The 17230-nt window shown below is 39.1% G+C and overlaps 1 long non-coding RNA gene across 1 annotated transcript in view; it reads left to right on the top strand.

Annotated features, from left to right (window-relative positions):
- Positions 1 to 16815, top strand: part of LOC309654087 — a 58036-nt gene extending 41221 nt beyond the window's left edge. Inside the window, exons 3-4 of the long non-coding RNA XR_014259824.1 lie at positions 3728 to 3838; positions 16760 to 16815. This is a non-coding gene — a long non-coding RNA (uncharacterized lncRNA). The remainder of the gene's footprint in view (positions 1 to 3727; positions 3839 to 16759) is intronic.
- The last annotated feature ends 415 nt before the right edge of the window (positions 16816 to 17230 follow it).

Raw genomic sequence — 17230 nt, forward strand, 5'->3', positions numbered from 1 at the left:
GCTGTAGTAATCCAAAGAGATTTGTTTGGGACTGTTTTTTATTTATGGAGGGGGTAGATTTAAGTAGTTTTAGGAGGAGGTCAAGGGTCTGGAAAACACTCAGATAGTGTCACTTAGATTGAGAGGATTAAGGCAACTATGTTTTCCCCAGCTATGGGAAGTTCCAAATTTCTAAGATTTTACCTGGAGAAAAGAATATATATATAATTTTTAAAAACAGAAGCTGAAATATTGTTTAATAATTTCAGTATAAAGCTGTTCTGTTGGCAGGACAAACAATAGGCTATTGATTAAAATGATGTTACAATAGGTACAACTACTGAGACAATGTTTGCTCATTTAATACATAAGAACTTATTCTAGAAGCATGCACACAAGGATGCTCTGAGCACTCTGATCTGAATCACACATAAATCGTGAACAATTACGGTGTGTCTGTATTTTCCACAAGACACGTTACAATGGATCATCAGTTTCCCTTTAGAGTTCCTAAGCTTTTCTGAGAACATTTGAGCTTCTGAGTACATTTGAACTTTTGAAGGAATAAGTGCATTTCAAAACTGAGATTATTTCATAGAATAATTTCTTCTTAATATGAGTGTTATTATGAAGAGAAATAAACTTGCTTTAGCCTATTGAACTGTAATATTATCTGTCTATTTTCATTTGTTAATTCTTACAAGATTATTACTTGTACTCACCTCATTTTCCCCCTAAGTGGTAAATAGTTGTACTTTTCAGTTGTTTTGCCATCTCGTTTGTTAAAAACAATTATTTATGAATAATTGTTGTAGCTTTGAAGCATTTCAGGATTCATCTTTTTTTTTTTTGGATAGAAATAGTATGTATCAGACTATTGATAAGAATAATATTCAGTGGAAATCAAATATTTTTTAATGATTCCAGAAAAAGAAAATTAAATTGTGTCTTAACAATTTTGGCTCCAGGAATCGTAGTATAAAATATAGACATTTCAGATTGAAAACAATGGTTTAGGAGATTTTTGGGTGGCATCTGAGACTTCACCTTACTTGAATGTAATTTAGTTAAAAACACAGTGAATGTACAGAAAACACTGTCCAAACACAGAGCAGCTCTTTTCCAAGTACCTTATTGGACGTGGTCACGTTTTTTGATCACGTGCATTCTCAAATTTGACTGTGTGGAAGTGAATTGGAACAACCAATTAGGGTTTTAAAGAAAATGATCACTTTTAAAATTGTTTCTCAAAGGCAAAGATGACTTCATAAGAGCAAGTACATCTTACTCTTTTTTTTTTTTTTTTTTAAAGGCTAAGATTCATATGCCTTCTTTTGAGGAAAGAATAAAAAATGAGAATATGGCTTGGAACGTTGAATGCTGCCTTCTGTATCTCTCTATAGGGAAAACGTCCTTATAGAATATTTTGAAGAAGCTTATGTGATGACTTGTCTTACCATACTGAAAATAATAAAAGCAAACACTATTGATCCTCATAGAAACCCTATGAATTGTGTGATTCCCCTTTGTCCAGTTGTGTGATTCAGTTGTGTGACATCCTCATTGTACAGATGAGGTAACTGAGGCTTAGGGAGGGCCAGTGACTTCCCAAGAGTAGGCAGCTTGGTAAATGTCATGCCCACACCCTGTCTGGCTCCAGAATCTACACTTGGTCCTCACTGTTTCCAACCCAGAAAGGAGAGACCCCAATACGGTGAGATGAGAAAGATGTGAGCAGAGGGGACTGAGTGGGGAGCATCTGGGGAGACTCAGAAAGGAAGCCATGCTGGGGGTGGTGGGGGAGGCTGGGAAAGGAGCAGGCTTCCCAAGCTAAACAGTTGATGGAGATAATCTTCATTTACCCTCAACCAGCTCTGTGACTTTGAGCAGGTTACTTAGATCCCTGGGACCCCTTTACCTAAAGGGGGAATGATGCAGGCCTGGTCTGCTCAACAGGCAGGGAAATTGTCCCCTGAGAAATTGTCACGTTAACATTCGAGTTAGCACAGCTGACTGTGGATTGTGGATGATCCCAATCTTCTGGAATTTTCTGAATGGCTAATAATGCCCCAGTAATGTCTCAACAGCTTTGTACTTGCAGTGCACACACTCACAACGGGTGCTTCTTTGCTCTTCCTTTTGCCAAGGACCCTTCGGGCACTTTGCTGAAGCCTGACTCCTTCTCACAGCAATGCTTGTAAATGCATAAAATGTATACATAGGGTTACAAAGTAAATAGTTATATTGAAATGCTGATATCAATGTACTAGAAATTGTAACATAGTGTCTTCTTAGTTATTAGCGCATTCAAAAACAAGATCTAGTGGTGACTTTAATAAATACTGTTATTTTGAAGTAAAGGGGACCATAAACAATATTTCTAGATGTCTTGGACAACGATTGCTATTAAAATATCTGTAACTTATGTTGGTAACATATGCACGGGCACTGGTGAATATAGTCTGGTTTGTCTACATTTGTGACTGAAGAATATGCTAAATTTTAGCTAGAGGTTAGTGAAAATAAAGATATAATTTTTTTCTATTCATCTCAACAGACCCCCTATATCATATTTGTACCACACGTTAAGAACCCCTGAGCTGTGTGGTTCACTGCTTCAAGTTCTGTGAAAAACCCTCCTGAGCTTTGATTGAACTTCTAATGAATCTTTAGATCAAGCTAGGGAAAACCAGTACCTTAAAAGTAGTCTTCCTATTTGCAATCATTTTAGTCTGAATTATGTAGTTTTTCTTTAATGTCTTTCAATACAATTTTTATAATAATCTCCATAAATGTCCTACAAATTCTGTAAAATTCATTCTTAGATACTTTATATGTTTTGTTAGTATTTGCTATTTCTATTTAATTTAATTTCTAACTATGGATAAGTTTAGAAATACTATCAGGTTTTGTATAATGAATTGTTAAGCTAGCCAATGACTTTCAGAATTTCTACCTCCATAATCATATCATCTGGAAACCATAACGGTTGCTCTTTTTTATCCAATTTTGTGCTTTTAATTTTTAAATTTTCTCTTACGTACTGATAGGACTTACAGTGCAATGTTCAATAGAAACGGTGGTGTCTGTGAAAGTGTTCTTTCTGATTTTCAAGGAAATACTTTTAATATTTTCCCATTTAGGAGTGATGTGCTGGAACCAATTTTTAGCAGCTAGCAAGAGCCAATCATTAACTTTTCATGAATTTTGCATGAAAATACAATCATTATTAAAAATTAAATTATATAAACATAATTAAATCATATTAAAACAAAAGTAATACATTCTGAAAACTCACCACTTCCTACTTTATTTTATGTCATCTTGCTGTTATCAGTGCTCTTGAGGTGATTTACATACCTTGTGTCTGCGTGGTGAAAATACTATATAATGATTCTTTTTCCAACTTCCTGGTCAGTGACATCACGTTGATAGCTTTGAATTGGCCATGGTACGAGTATTTACACCATGGAAAGTGGCAAATGCTGCCAATCAGGGTTTTTAATTTTCCTTAAGAGCCTGTTGTTCAATGTTTACTAACACACCTCTGATCAAGACTGATGTTTGCCACAGGCTCTAGCATTTTCCTAGCCTGTTAACTAAAAAGAAAGGAAATTAAGGAAGAAGAGAAGGGAGGGTGGCAGGGAAATAGGAAGGAAAGGAAAGTAAAAGGGAAGGAAGAAGAGAGGAAGAGAGGACAGGAAAGCTTTACTCAGTGTATTAACCCGCACGTGGTGTTTCCCCCCAGATAGCTGTGACGCTCCTCTGGCGTCTGCCCTGCCCCGGGCTTCCTTCAGCAGCTCCTCAGAGCGGTCCAGCAGCCACGGCCCTGGCTTCGCAAGCCTTAATCGCAGAGACGGTGAGTCTGCAGCTGTCTTCTTGTCAATCCACGCTGATTCTTTCCCAGAGAGAATTATATTCATTTTTAGTTCATATTCCTTCTTATAGGTCAAAACTTAATTATATTGAGTTTAATGAATGAAACTGAAGAAAGCAGCAGGTTCATCATATCTGCTAGTATTCCTCTGCTAGCTTTCTTCTTGCTTATGATCCATTTTTTGGTTTGTTTTGATATCTTCCTTCCCTGTTGATTGCCAGCAAATGATCATCAATAAGATTTATGAGAAGGGAATTATTGGAGTCTAGATTTTTTCCGGGGTTATCATCCCTTTTTAGTTTTAGGACCGGCGACAGAAGGGTGACTAGTCAAGTGCGCTGGTCATGAATAACTACAACAACACAAGAAGGAGCCAGTGCTGCAGCCACTGGGGAAAACTGAACAGGCCACCGCGTGATGTTTGCGAGATGTGAGGCTGCCAAAGGATGTCATGGGAAAATGACTCCATTCCCAGGACTTGGCCTGGGAGGAGACCAGGTGAAGGCTGCCACTGAAAATAAAGATTCCCTTCCTATTAGTGGGAAGGGAGTTAATGACTTACTTTTTGGAAAGGTCCATTTTTGCTATTTGAATGTTGTCCAGTGAATTACCTCTTCTATTGCACAAATACTAATTCAGTGGATTAAATAAGTGAATACATACACTTCAAATTCAAATGCTTTGCTACTTTTTTTGATTAACTTTTATTGGAGTAGGGTTGCTTGACAATGTTGTGTTAGCCTCCACTGCACAACAAAATGAATCAGCCATACCCGTACAGATATCCCCTCCCTTTTGGACTTCCCTCCCACTTAGGTCACCACAGTGCCTTAGGTAGAGCTCCCTGTGCTATACAGTATGTTCCCATCAGTTGTCTATTTTATACATAGTATCAATAATGTATATATGTCAATCCCAGTCTCCTAATTCCTCCCACCCCACCCCTTTCCCCCTTGGTATCCATACATTTGTTCTCTACGTCTGTGTCTCTATTTCTGCTTTTGTTTTGCTACTGTTTTAAGGGATAGATTTTTTAAATGAAAGATTAATTCAGAAAGTAAAAGTTAAAATTAACTGTGTCCCATGTAAACGCACTGCTGTAAATTCTGGAGATACTACTAAGGAATTGAGTGTTTTCCTCCCTTTCTTTGACATTTCTAAGATCAGAGTTAAAGTCTAGCTTGAGCTTTACTGTGTCCTTAAGGATCAAATTTGGGAACCTAGTAAGTGATCAAATAGATTGGCAGGGAAGAGTAAGAACACAGGTGAAGAAATTCAATGAGCTCAGGATGGGAAGGCATGTCCATTAATTGTCCAGCTTCATGGTCTTTTCCCAGGAAAAAGCATTTTGTGGCCAGATATTTACTCCTCAAAGCATCATTCATAATCATTTTTAGCACCCCAGTAAAAATATATTCTCATTGAAACCAGATTTCAAGAAGATCAGTTATCAAATTACCCATTTTCGGTCTGGTGGTTATTCTAATATCAGCTTAACATCTAAACTTTCCAGTGGTTTCCCTAAAATTGTAAAAACTAAGTAAGCCATATTTAATTAGTTTAAAGAGGCCCGAGGGGCTTGTGTGTTGTGTTTCTAATTTGCATGTGTAGAGTCTCTTTATGATTCAGGCCTCCAGTGCTATCAATATGGTGGCACTGGGAAGTTTATAAACATTAGAAGGGAAAATCCTGAAGCTTAAGATGAACTTATTTCCATTATATTTAATTAAAAAACTAATAACTCAGAATATTATAAGCCATCATTATAAAATGGTAAGTACAAAGCTTATCTTTTATATTTAAACTACTCTCTTTGCAAATTTAAATTAATTATTTTAAGAGTGGCAATCAACTGATGAGGGTTTCTTTTTAATGGTTGTTGCTACTCTGATTGCATATAGTGTACATTTCACTAAATATCCCTAGATATTACCACCTGATTTCAGACCCATTTCTAAAGCATGCTTTAGACAGCACAATTTATCAATATTCCTTCTGAAGGATTATCTATATGTGTTTTCTGTTAAAAGCCAGCATCCCAGAGTCTTTATGGACATTTCCTTTGCCTTGGTAAATGCTAGAGAACATATTAGTTCACTTTAGTTTAGATTATTATGATGTAAAATGTGGATAGTATGAAATGTGGATGAATATAATGAGGGCGATGATTCTTCATATATAGTAGTTTTAGCTTTTTGGAATATTTTGTGTATGATCTAGTGAGGAAAATCATGTTAGACTCCCTGATTGTATGGTTAAAATTTCCTTGGTCTGTGTTGTGGTATTTGGAAGTTTTAAAGAAGGTGGTCTGTCTTACATCCCTAGTTTCTTATTTTGCCCATAAGTCATTGCGCTTCTAGAATGTTCATTAAGAATTAGAAATGTCTCAAATATCACAGCTTCCACCAAGAACTTTATACATAGCAGCTGATCAATTCATCTACCTGATACATAAAGGTAGTAAGAGAATAGTCTATACATAATTTTTGATTGTATGTGTGTGCATATATATAAATTTGACCCACTGTATAACCCCCCAAAGCCAAATAATTCAAACTTTAAGGCATTTGATGATTTTAAAGTACTTCACTGATTCAACACATAACAAATGTTAATTAATTGACTAGAACTTATTGCACATTTCATGTTTCCTCTTTTACATATTTTTTACTTATGCAGTTTATGTATTTATTTTGTTTTCTATTAATTTATGAAAAGTAGTAAAATATTTCTTAGAAAAGACTTTGCAATATATAGAAGAAAGAAGTCTACGAAGGATATTAAGAGGAATGAGCAGAGAAGTTAGGAGGGATCCAGGCGTTTCTAGGGACAGGTGGGCCAAAGCAGAGAGATGCAGACCTTGCATCTTTGAAAACCATGATTCCTGAGCATGTTACCACCTGTTTGCCAGTGTTTTCTGTGAGCTCCCTAATGGAACTGTTGGTTATTGTAGAGATAGTAATGGGCTAGTATCATCACTCAACATTGGACTAAGTGCTCCTGGAGTTTACTTTTGAAATTTCTAGTCTGGTTCCTCTAGCATTCCCATTTTGAAGTCTGGGATTGGGTTCCAGATAATACATTTAACAAAGTATCCCCTCTGAGGTCATACACCTTACCTTTTTATACAGAGAAACACAAATTACTGGAAATGCCTGAATGTATAATTTTTCAGAACTGATGGATTTTTTTTAAGGGGTAAAACACAGACACGTACATGTATTCATATACCTATTCAAGAAAATTGATGCCATTAGCTAAAAATGTAAAGTTCTTGAAGCTTTACATCTTTACAGTCAAATTGGGTTTGACTATTCATATTAGCTGAATTTCTTTCCATCAATATTAAATTGATATTTCCTAGAATTACAAGTGACCTAATATTTCTCATATAAAATCAAGGTTGCTGAAATCTGTGTATTCTAAATAAGAACATGCTATAATATTGACTTCATTTTTTTCTTCTCAAAAATCTCCTAAAGGAACTTTATGCAGTTTATCCAAGTTTATTCAAAACAAAAGTTAAAAAACCAAAACCAAAAGTAAAAAAACTACCTTAGAGTAAACCATGCTGGACTTTCATTCTAGGTCTTGCATGTGGAAATAACCTTTTGTTTTTACAATTATTGTTACTGTAGGTGACCCTTCATGAAACTGGCTTTAGCATTTCAGATGCTGCTTTCCAACTCCGGATAACGTGTTCTTTTTAGCCATGTGACGTGTTCTCTTTAGTCACCGCAGGCATGGTGGTGAGATGAGTGGTCTGGCCAGAGCTGATTGAGATTGATTAGGAGGAAGTGTACACACATTTTGTTCTCCTTTTTTGTTCCCCCAAAGTGCTTGCATAAACAGTCATCCCCAGAAAGAGGGACAACTCCATTCATGGCCCAGATGCTGAAAATCACGCCCTCTAATGGGGCAAGCCACTCGATCACTGACAGCGCAAATGAGACTGCTTTAAATTTAACTTGATCAAAAATGGCATATCAGATTACTATATTGTGTATTGTAAACAGAAAGTAGATGGAGACAAGCTGAACTGACTGGATGTTTTCTTTTCTCTTTGTAATTCTTCACCTTTCCCGTACTGAGACATTGATCATATTTCCTCACAACAGACTTATGTGTTGGTGGAGCCAGGAAAGATTTTGTCTAATGCTCCCAATACAATTAATGGCTGAGCATATTAGCAACAATTCTCAGCTTTAAGATATTTATTTCTCACTTTAGGAAGTACATTTACTAGTACAAGTTAATACTCCAGGTTTTAGCAGGAAATAAATACACATGATTCGATTAGGAGAAAATGCTTAGGCCTGGGCATCAGACACTAAATATTTTCTTATAACCTGGAACGTCTGATTATTTGGACTCTGCAATATCCCAAATAAGCTATGATGTAAAATTTACTGTTTTTTACAAAGAAATGTTAGAAAATGGAAAGAGTGAATAATAATTTAAAATATCTAGACGTATATCAACTCCTGATATAAATCAGAATATTACTGAATACATCAAAAATGTTTGATGCAAATCTTATAATAATAAACTTGTCCCTCATATTTTTTCATAAAATCGTAGTTCTCCAGTATTTCTATCTTTTATTCACAGGCTAGGTGCCTGGTAGAACTGGTCAGTATTCCCAAATACTAGTCTGAGCAATTCAGATGGCAATAAAAGGGCTTGCAAACCAGATTTTTATAAGGGCATATGAATGTACTGGGGAATTTTTGCCTCTGGATGTCAGATTTTTCATTCTGTTTATCTGTGCTTCCTAAAAGTTTTTAGACCTATTAGGGCCAAGACACATTCTTTTTCCGATTTTTCTTAACAAATGATCCTGCAGATGCAGCTGTGGGTATTGAGTGCAGTGGACAGGCCAAATGTAATAGCATCCATGTAAAATACACCCATGTACTAAAGCACAGAGCACTGTCTTGGTGACCAGGCAACTTTATTAAATCACGGCATGATGGTAGCATGTGAGAGGAGAAGCCCCCAAATCCCAGGGTTCGTGCAGACCCTGCCATACAGTTGTCACACAGAACTCATCTGCTCAGATTTTCCCATGGTCCTTTTCAAGGTCTGGAGTCTCCAGGTTACCTCCATAGAACCTAAGATGCTAGATGAGACAAACCAGAACAAACCAAACGTGTTTTTAAGCGTTGTCAACAACATTCAGGGAGGCAATGTTGTCATTTCTCTCTACCAAGTAGCCCAAATTATAGCACTATCCCCAGAATAAGGCAATCTTCAGTCTCTTTTGGATTCAGTGGACTCTTTTGAATGGGTGAACATCTTCCAGGGATGCTCAGATTTCTTTGTTCCTCCTTCTTTCCAAGACAGTGTTTGGGTTTACAGAAGGGCTGGTGCCCTCATGGAGCTGGATGGTGGGGCTTCTCACGTTGGGGCTCAGCTCCTTGCTATCTGCTGAAGGGAGTTTGTCTGCTTTTAACGCTGAGGGTTACTTGGCACCTGCTCCTGAAGCCTGTGGCGGATTTACCTCTTGGTAAGACCGTGTTCCCAGGGAACAGGTCATTGTCCCTTCCGGGATCTTTGCGATGTCACTTCTTGCCTCCCTGAAGCCTGACCATGAGTCTCATTTGGTTTCCAGCCTGAGCAGCCTTGGTTACAGGTTTAATTTGCCTTTGCCAAGTTGACCTTCTGTTCAGATCCAGTCAGACTCTCATCTCACTTCTGTGCCCCCTTTTGATGGCCTGTGGGCAGTCTGGTTCACCATATCAAGGGGAAAAAGATCGTGAAATGGTTTTGTCCTGGCAGTTTAGTCCAGAAGTAACCTATCACTTCCACTCAGAGCTTGTTGGCCAGAACTGGTCACATAGCCCCACCCAACCACCAGGGGGCGTGGAAATCGCAATCCTCCAAGTGACTGGAAGGTAGAAGAAGGGAAATAGTTGGCAACCATTAGTAATGACTACACAGCCCCCTACAAGGTGATCTCCCAAAATTCCAAATGGAAGCCAAGACAAAGCCTTTTCGCAGCTTGCTTATTCCTCTCACTTTTCTGATCTCCCTGGGACTTCGCTCCTGAGCAAGGTGTCTGAATCACCCTCCCACCACCTTTTACCCTTCCTCCATTTCCTCTCTTTCCCACGATCGTCTGGGTTCCCATCTCTTCTTCCTGCCAAAGAGGGAGACATCACACGTCCTGTTTCCTATTTTCTTAGTTGGTCTTTGCCCTCCCTGGCTTCGCTAGGGCTTCATGGGATAATGATCACCGGCTAACAGGATTTACTGGAGAGGAATGAAAAACACAACAGTTTATCCTTGCAAAATTATGTCTGTGTTTATTATCTGCCCAGTAAGTATCTTATGGTGGCCACAATTTTGCCATAGTATTTTTCCAAAAGTAAGTACTGCCTATGACGTACTTGGCAACTTCCCAAAAGATATGTGGAAGCCCTTCTAAGCACTATCCAAATTCAAAAATAGTTGTCTAGCAAATTCTACTCTGTTCTTTTCCAAAGTAATCACTTTTATATCATGTATAATATACAAAAATGTTCATGAAAGTTATTTATTTAACAGTATGTATCCTTGACATACACCATGATGTCTTTGTTTCCTCCACTTTTAATAAATATTATTGGCATCCCTATGGAGATATATTTTATCCCATTACATACTGCTTTACTCATCCAATGCAATTACATTGCCTCTTGTAGGGATATTCCCTTTTTCTTGTTTGGAGTCACTGATGAAAGACGTACCAAGTGAGGTGACCTTCAATCCTGCCAAAGGGGTGAGGTTCAATTAGCAACCTTTCATGAGGCATCTGGGATCACTAATGACCAAAGCACACAGGAGTCTTGAACTTCTGGTTTAACTTGTGGCACAGAGACTGGTCCAGGAAGGCCACAGCCAGTGGCAAAGGCTAATGGAATATCTCAGTGGACCCTGTGGTCAGCTACTCCCACCTTTGCTCTGAACATTAATGAGGAGCTTCTGGACTAGGGGCTGACTGGAAGATGGTATTTCAGGGGTTCCCTGTTCTCTCTGTCCTGTGATCCTTGCAGTAGACTCTTCCTTGTTGCCGTGTTTCCTCCAAGGAAATCCAGTGGAGCAGGCTTTTCTCCGACACAAAATAATGCCATACTTTGCTGGGGATGAATGCCTACCCCCCAAAAAATGCACCTTTGTCAGTAGTATTTACATTTTGTGATGCTCAGACCTTATCCTTTTTGCATTCTCATTTTACCACTCTATTTTGTATAGCAGCTCGTCTGTACATATCTCTTTTTATCCAAGGCTTTCACAGTGTGCTTACAAATTGTAATGAATTCAGCTCCATAACATCACTAAAGAAAATGTAAGTTTTACCATCAATGGACTTTTTTTCCAAAGGCTTCTGGTTAACTGAGCAGTCAAGTATGGATGGATAATTTAGTACTCATGGTTTTATTTCTAAGCATCTCACCCTTGCATTTCCTGACATGATCCTACACTGAATTTAATTAAAAAGAAAAAGGAGCTCTTGCCTTAAGAAGAGTAACGGTGTGTCCCTGGGAAGTGGTGGGGGCCTTGGAGCAGAACGCCTGGCCTCCTGCCTTTCTGGGCATCCTGGATTCCCCACTGTTCTCTACATATCAGAGGGAGATGCAGCTATTCTGAGTGGCCTCAAGAATGATCTGGAATCATATCTGTTCTGAATAACTCAGGGGGCCTCTGAAAGATGCACAATGATGCTTTTATAGAATTAGACCAGATCTCAGAGCTGCATCTCTCCTAAACATGAAGATTTCCCGGGAGATGCACAAATAAACTTGGTCATACATTTTATTCAGTCATGAATGAGGTATTTAGTACATGTTCGGATGGTTTATAGGCTTGCTGGGCAATTCGTATTTTATTTCTAAGGTGAGAAATTAGCAAAATCATCTTATAGTCTTGTCAATACAGAACTTCAAACACATAAGAACTGCAAAGCCTGAGATCAACTCAGATCTGAATGCCTCGCTACTGTGTGTTTCTTTAAAACTTGGTCAGGAGTGTCTATGAGAGAAGCAAAACAAAACACACAGTAGCAGTGGATTTTTGTTTATTTTATGCAGAAAGAGCTGCAGCGATGAATGTTAATTGCCAAGGGCATTGAAAGTTGTCCCTCGGGACACTGCACACAGAACTTAAGGGAGTCACGTGTGAACAGTCACACTGTACTTTTTTTCTTTAATATCACTGGCATTTAATTTGAATCACAAATTAACAAGTATACACTTATTTTTTATTTAATTTTAAATTGTCTGTTTACAAAACCATTACTGGGTATGTCTGCATTTAGTAGAGGAATCTGTTTTACAATTAGGCAGCTCTGTGTGATTTTTTCATTATGGATGCACTTTTTGGAAAACTACCTGTTGTCTCCTGCTCAGGCTGCTAGCAGACTGCAGGAAGCACAGCAGAAAGGGAATCAGAGGTTACCTAGACAGGTCCAGAGGGAGGATTTCTGCATTTTTTACATCCTGATAGCCAGAAATGGTATATGTAGAGAGTTGGAATTGCTCCTTAAGAAATCAGAGCTGGAGCAAATGCTTAAATTTCCCTCAGCAATGTAGGCAGGGTTGTGACAAAAACACCAATATATAAATCCCAGAGATCTCTGAGTGGGATGGTCAGGGAGCATCCCCAGGGCCTGCTGCCCTATGGCCCCTTTTTCCTGGGAACATCTGTTACTCCTGCTTATCTCACCCTCTCCCCACTCACCCAGCACCGCCTGGAATCTGGAATGAGTTTTCTGTGAATTAAGATGCATTGAAGTGAGGAAAGAAATACACAGAGCTTGATGAGCTCCCATTTGAGACAATGTAATGAAGATCTTGGAGGGAAACTTCCCTTGGTTACAGTTTCAATGTAGCCATTTACTTGCTTGACATTTAGATGCCCTGGAGATAGGTTAGTCTGTTCACTTCAGATTATCCCACTTGACTTTGCTCCCTTTGGTATCTTTCTGCTCTGGACCTTGTTCCAACTTGAAGAAGGCATGAGCTATTCTCCTTTTCACCTCTGGGTAATTTCCACCTCTGGGTAATTTCCCCCTCTGCACAGAGCTGACACTCATTATGACAGTGCATGCCCCGTGGCCACCAGGGGCAGGGGTCATTTTCATCTTGATCAGTGACCAGAATAATTAAGGCCCTCGCTGAGAGTTTCCTGTTCAGCCTTTCCTCTCCCCAAAGACACAAGTCACTGCCTGTGTCTGAGCCAGCGAAAGGTGGGGGAAACAATCACGCAGGCATAACTAGAGACAGAAACCTTCCAATATATCTGCCAGTGTATCACTATAAAAGACAGTCTGCTATTGATGAGCAAACAATACTGAATAACTGACACATCACAGGGATATGTTCTTAGAAGGGGTAGAGAATGAAAAGGGAGCTAAGCTTTAACAAAATACCCTCACCCCAACCAAAAATGATTGTTTTTTGCTGGTCTGCAAAGCAGAGACTGTAACACCCGTCCCACTTGCCGGGTGCATGGAGGAGTTGTGAGGTAGCACTTAGAGCATCTGGCAGGGTCCTGAACACATCACATGCTTGTGACAAGTTTTGGCTTTCCTCATTTTCTCTCCTTTATCTAGTATAAAGTGGCAGGTAACGGGCCATTCAGTAATGAAAAGACTGCAATGCCCCACACTCTGGATGTCACCCCTCTTTCACCATGACTGTCTCCCGTCTTGTGATCGTGTATGGGAGAGAAAGTATTGTGCTAGATGCTCTAACACAGTTTCTTGTTGAATTCTCATTGCAGCCCTAAAGCATACCTATCACACTTTGCTGGGAGGGATGTTTTGTGTTCAGTGTCCTAAGCTGTGGAACCTTGTTCTGTGCAAGTCAGATCCTCTGGACATGTTTTCCTTTGTATGAATTGTGACACTTCATTCAACTAAGGGGCTGAGGCAGGAGACAGGACGGTGACAATGGAAAAAGACAGTCTGTGGTGTGGTCAGGGGAAGAGCTGGGTGGGAGGGCAAGTGCCTTTCTTGTGGGTTCAGCACTGGTGACTCCAAAACAGTAATTGCAAATCCCTGGGCTCTGTTTCAGGGGGTGTTGGTTCCCAGGGGGAATTTACTGAAGATTTGCAACATTGAATAATGCAGGCTGATCAGTTTCAGAACCACTGCTCTGCAGCTAAGAGCTGGTGGGGCGGCTGTGCTCAAGCGTACCCACTTTAATGTTGTTTCAGTGTATTTTGTTTTGTTTTCCATTACAGAACAGTGATCTCCCTTACCCGTCAGTAAAACTGTTCGGGGCTCCCTAACAGTCCTCAGGTTATGTTTGTGCATTTCCCACTTTTTCCAGTCATTAGAAAAATGGGCATCTACCCCAGTGGACTGCGTGCATGGGCAAATGCACAGTAATTCAACATCATCACCCTACAGGGGTCTGGGGATTACGCCGTGGCTGTGTTACCCAGCTGAAATGAATTGCTTTGCAGCACAGGGAATTCTGCAGTTTCATTACTTTATCAGAGTACCTACTTAATCAGATAGCTTAATTTGCATACCAGTAGCACCTTCTCACCACAGGTAAGGAATATGAAATGTTCAAGGTTGATTACCTGCAGATGGTGAAGAGTGGCTGACAGAGACGTGGCTGCATCTGTGGGAGAGGCTGGTCCCAGGGCAGATGCTGGAAGCATGCTGACGCTTTTTACTCTGTTGCGTTTCTGTACATGTGGTGCCCGTGTTGATGATACTTCCCGCTTCAAGAGAGATGAAAGATGACAGAGAAAGATTGTGAAATGCAAAAAGAAGAAGTATCTTCAGTACATTCTTTACAACCTTGATACTAAGAATACAGGACATTTAGCAGTTTCTCAGAGATTGAAACTGATTCATATAAAACTTCAAATGTAGAACCTTTAAGTTAAAATGATCAGCTAAAAGCCAACACCTAATTTCTGACTTCTTTTGGCAATTATTATAAAATTACAGGCAGTTGCAGAGTAATGTTACTTGGGACTGTTAGTTAACCCTCAGCTAGAACCCAGAAGGACTTATCATTCATCAAACATTAGATGGGACCTTTGCACAAATCAGTAGAAGTAGCAGGGAGGTGTTGGGTGGTGATCAATCTTGTTATTAAAGACAAAGAAAGACTGAAAACTATCACAGGTTGGAAGACACTAAGGAGACAAGGTGACTAAATGCAATGTGGGGTTCTGAAACAGAAAAAGGGAGTTAGTTAGTGGAAAAACTGGAGACATCAAAATAAAGTTTGTCGTTTTGTTACCATTGTACCAGTGTTAATAGCTTAGTTTTGATCAAAATACCATGGTGATGTCAGATATTAACATTAGGACACACTGAGTAAAAAGTAGACAGGAACTCCCTATCCCATCTTTGCAACTCGTTTGTAAATCTGAAATTATTTCAAAATAAAAAGTTTAATAATGCATTACAGAACAGCCAGAGTTGTGGCATGTTTAAGATGTGGATCAAAGGAAAAGACATTGTGCTTGTGGTTGAGAGGAAATTTTGGAATTTTGGAATAAAGATTGCAGGAAATGAGGAAATCTTAGAAAGAATTTGAGTTTTAAAGAATTTGTAAGCTTTAAATTTTGCTAAGGGTTATACACGTAGTGCCATTAGCGGAGGACATAGTGAAGCAACAGATGTGCCCACTTGGTAGTTTCACCTCCACACCCTGATGTAAGCGCTCCACTTCCATTTTCCTTTGAGCTGTCTTGTAACCATGTCACACACCTCCTGACATGTACTTGGTCGTAACAGCTTTTGTAAACAGGACATGGATGTTAATAATAGCCCCTAATAAAAAAGATAATAAATGTTGTCTAAAGTGTCAGACCTTATTATGAGAGCCTCAAATGAGATGTCAGGACAATGGGGAAAATTTTTTTTAAAGCTAGTTTTTTTGTGTTAGGGACTGTTTACATGACACTGTGTTTTCTAGACATGGATAATTAGCAAAATATCAGTTCCAGAATGCATTTCAAACCTGTTTCCCAATTTTTATATTGCATAATAATTTAAATTCAGAAAATTTAATATGACATCTAAATCCAAATTCAAAACTCATGTTTCTGTTAAACTAGAAGAACAAGATATATCAATCATACATTCACAGGTATCCCTAATTCTTCGGTGTCTCACAGGCACTGGAGAAGACAAAGCATAGTAATTTCCACTCTGCACCTATTGTCTTGAATACCTGAGAAACTCCTCCTCATTCACTTCCTCTGGGTTCTCTCTCACCCTCCTTGCTACCTTTTTAGAACTCTCCCTCCCTGCACAGAAATCACTTTCACCTCCACCCCTCCCATATTGCATTTCAAATTGTTCTTTGAAATGTCTGCTTCTCCTATGAGTCTGTAAGCACCTTGAGTGTAGGGCTATGCCATAGCCATCTTTGTTATCCCAACATTCAACATGGTACTTCCTCATGCTGGGAATCCAGAATTAAGGTTTTCTAGCTTTATTTTCCAACAAAGGAAAGTTTGTTATTTTCCAACAAAGGAAGGTTTGCCCTTTGTTTATGTCCAACAAATGGCAAGTCATGCATTGAAGCCAATAAAGACACTAGTTCCAAGCACTGATGTAATGGCATGGTGTTTAGTTGTCCACCTATTACATTAAGCAATTTCACTTAGCGGGACACCCCAATACCAGAGAGTCAGGGGTTATGAACTAAGAAACAAAACAATTAATATAGGCTTCATCCATTTACATTTAACCTGTGTTTTTATTTTGTGTTTGTGTGTGTGTATGTGAGTGTGTTTATATAATTATGAGGCGCATTATATAATGCAGAATTTGAAACTATGATTTTCATAAATCTTATTTATGACCCCATTCTTACAGGTTAATATAGATTTCAAAGATTTCTCTGTCTTTACCGGTTTTCTTATTTTTATTCCCACAAAAAGGAGCTGGTGGCTGGTCTCCCCTTGTGTCAAATAAATACCAGTGGCTGCAGATTGACTTTGGAGAAAGAATGGAGGTCACAGCTGTGGCCACCCAGGGAGGATACGGGAGCTCCGACTGGGTGACCAGCTACCTCCTGATGTTTGGCGATGGCGGGAGGAACTGGAAGCAATATCGACGAGAGGAAAGCATCTGGGTATGTGCTTTATTGAAAAGCAGTCTGTCGGAGTATGAATTATGCCAGTTACTGCCTGTTGCTGCCCATCTGTCAGATCAAGTATAGAACCAGAGCCTCCTAAGTTACTTGAAAATGTTTCCACTGAATGTAAGCCACATGTGACGTTCCAGAATACACCGTCCATGGCTAATTTATGAAATAAGTAAAACAATTTTATAATGTAGCGAAATATTGAAAATGTCTTCCCATTATTCCTTTAAATAGTGTGAAGTCTAAGGAATAAATAAGTCACATA

This window comes from Balaenoptera physalus (assembly GCF_965194825.1).
Source record: "Balaenoptera physalus genome assembly, contig: HAP1_SCAFFOLD_1934, whole genome shotgun sequence".
NCBI classification, from domain to species: Eukaryota; Metazoa; Chordata; class Mammalia; order Artiodactyla; family Balaenopteridae; genus Balaenoptera; species Balaenoptera physalus.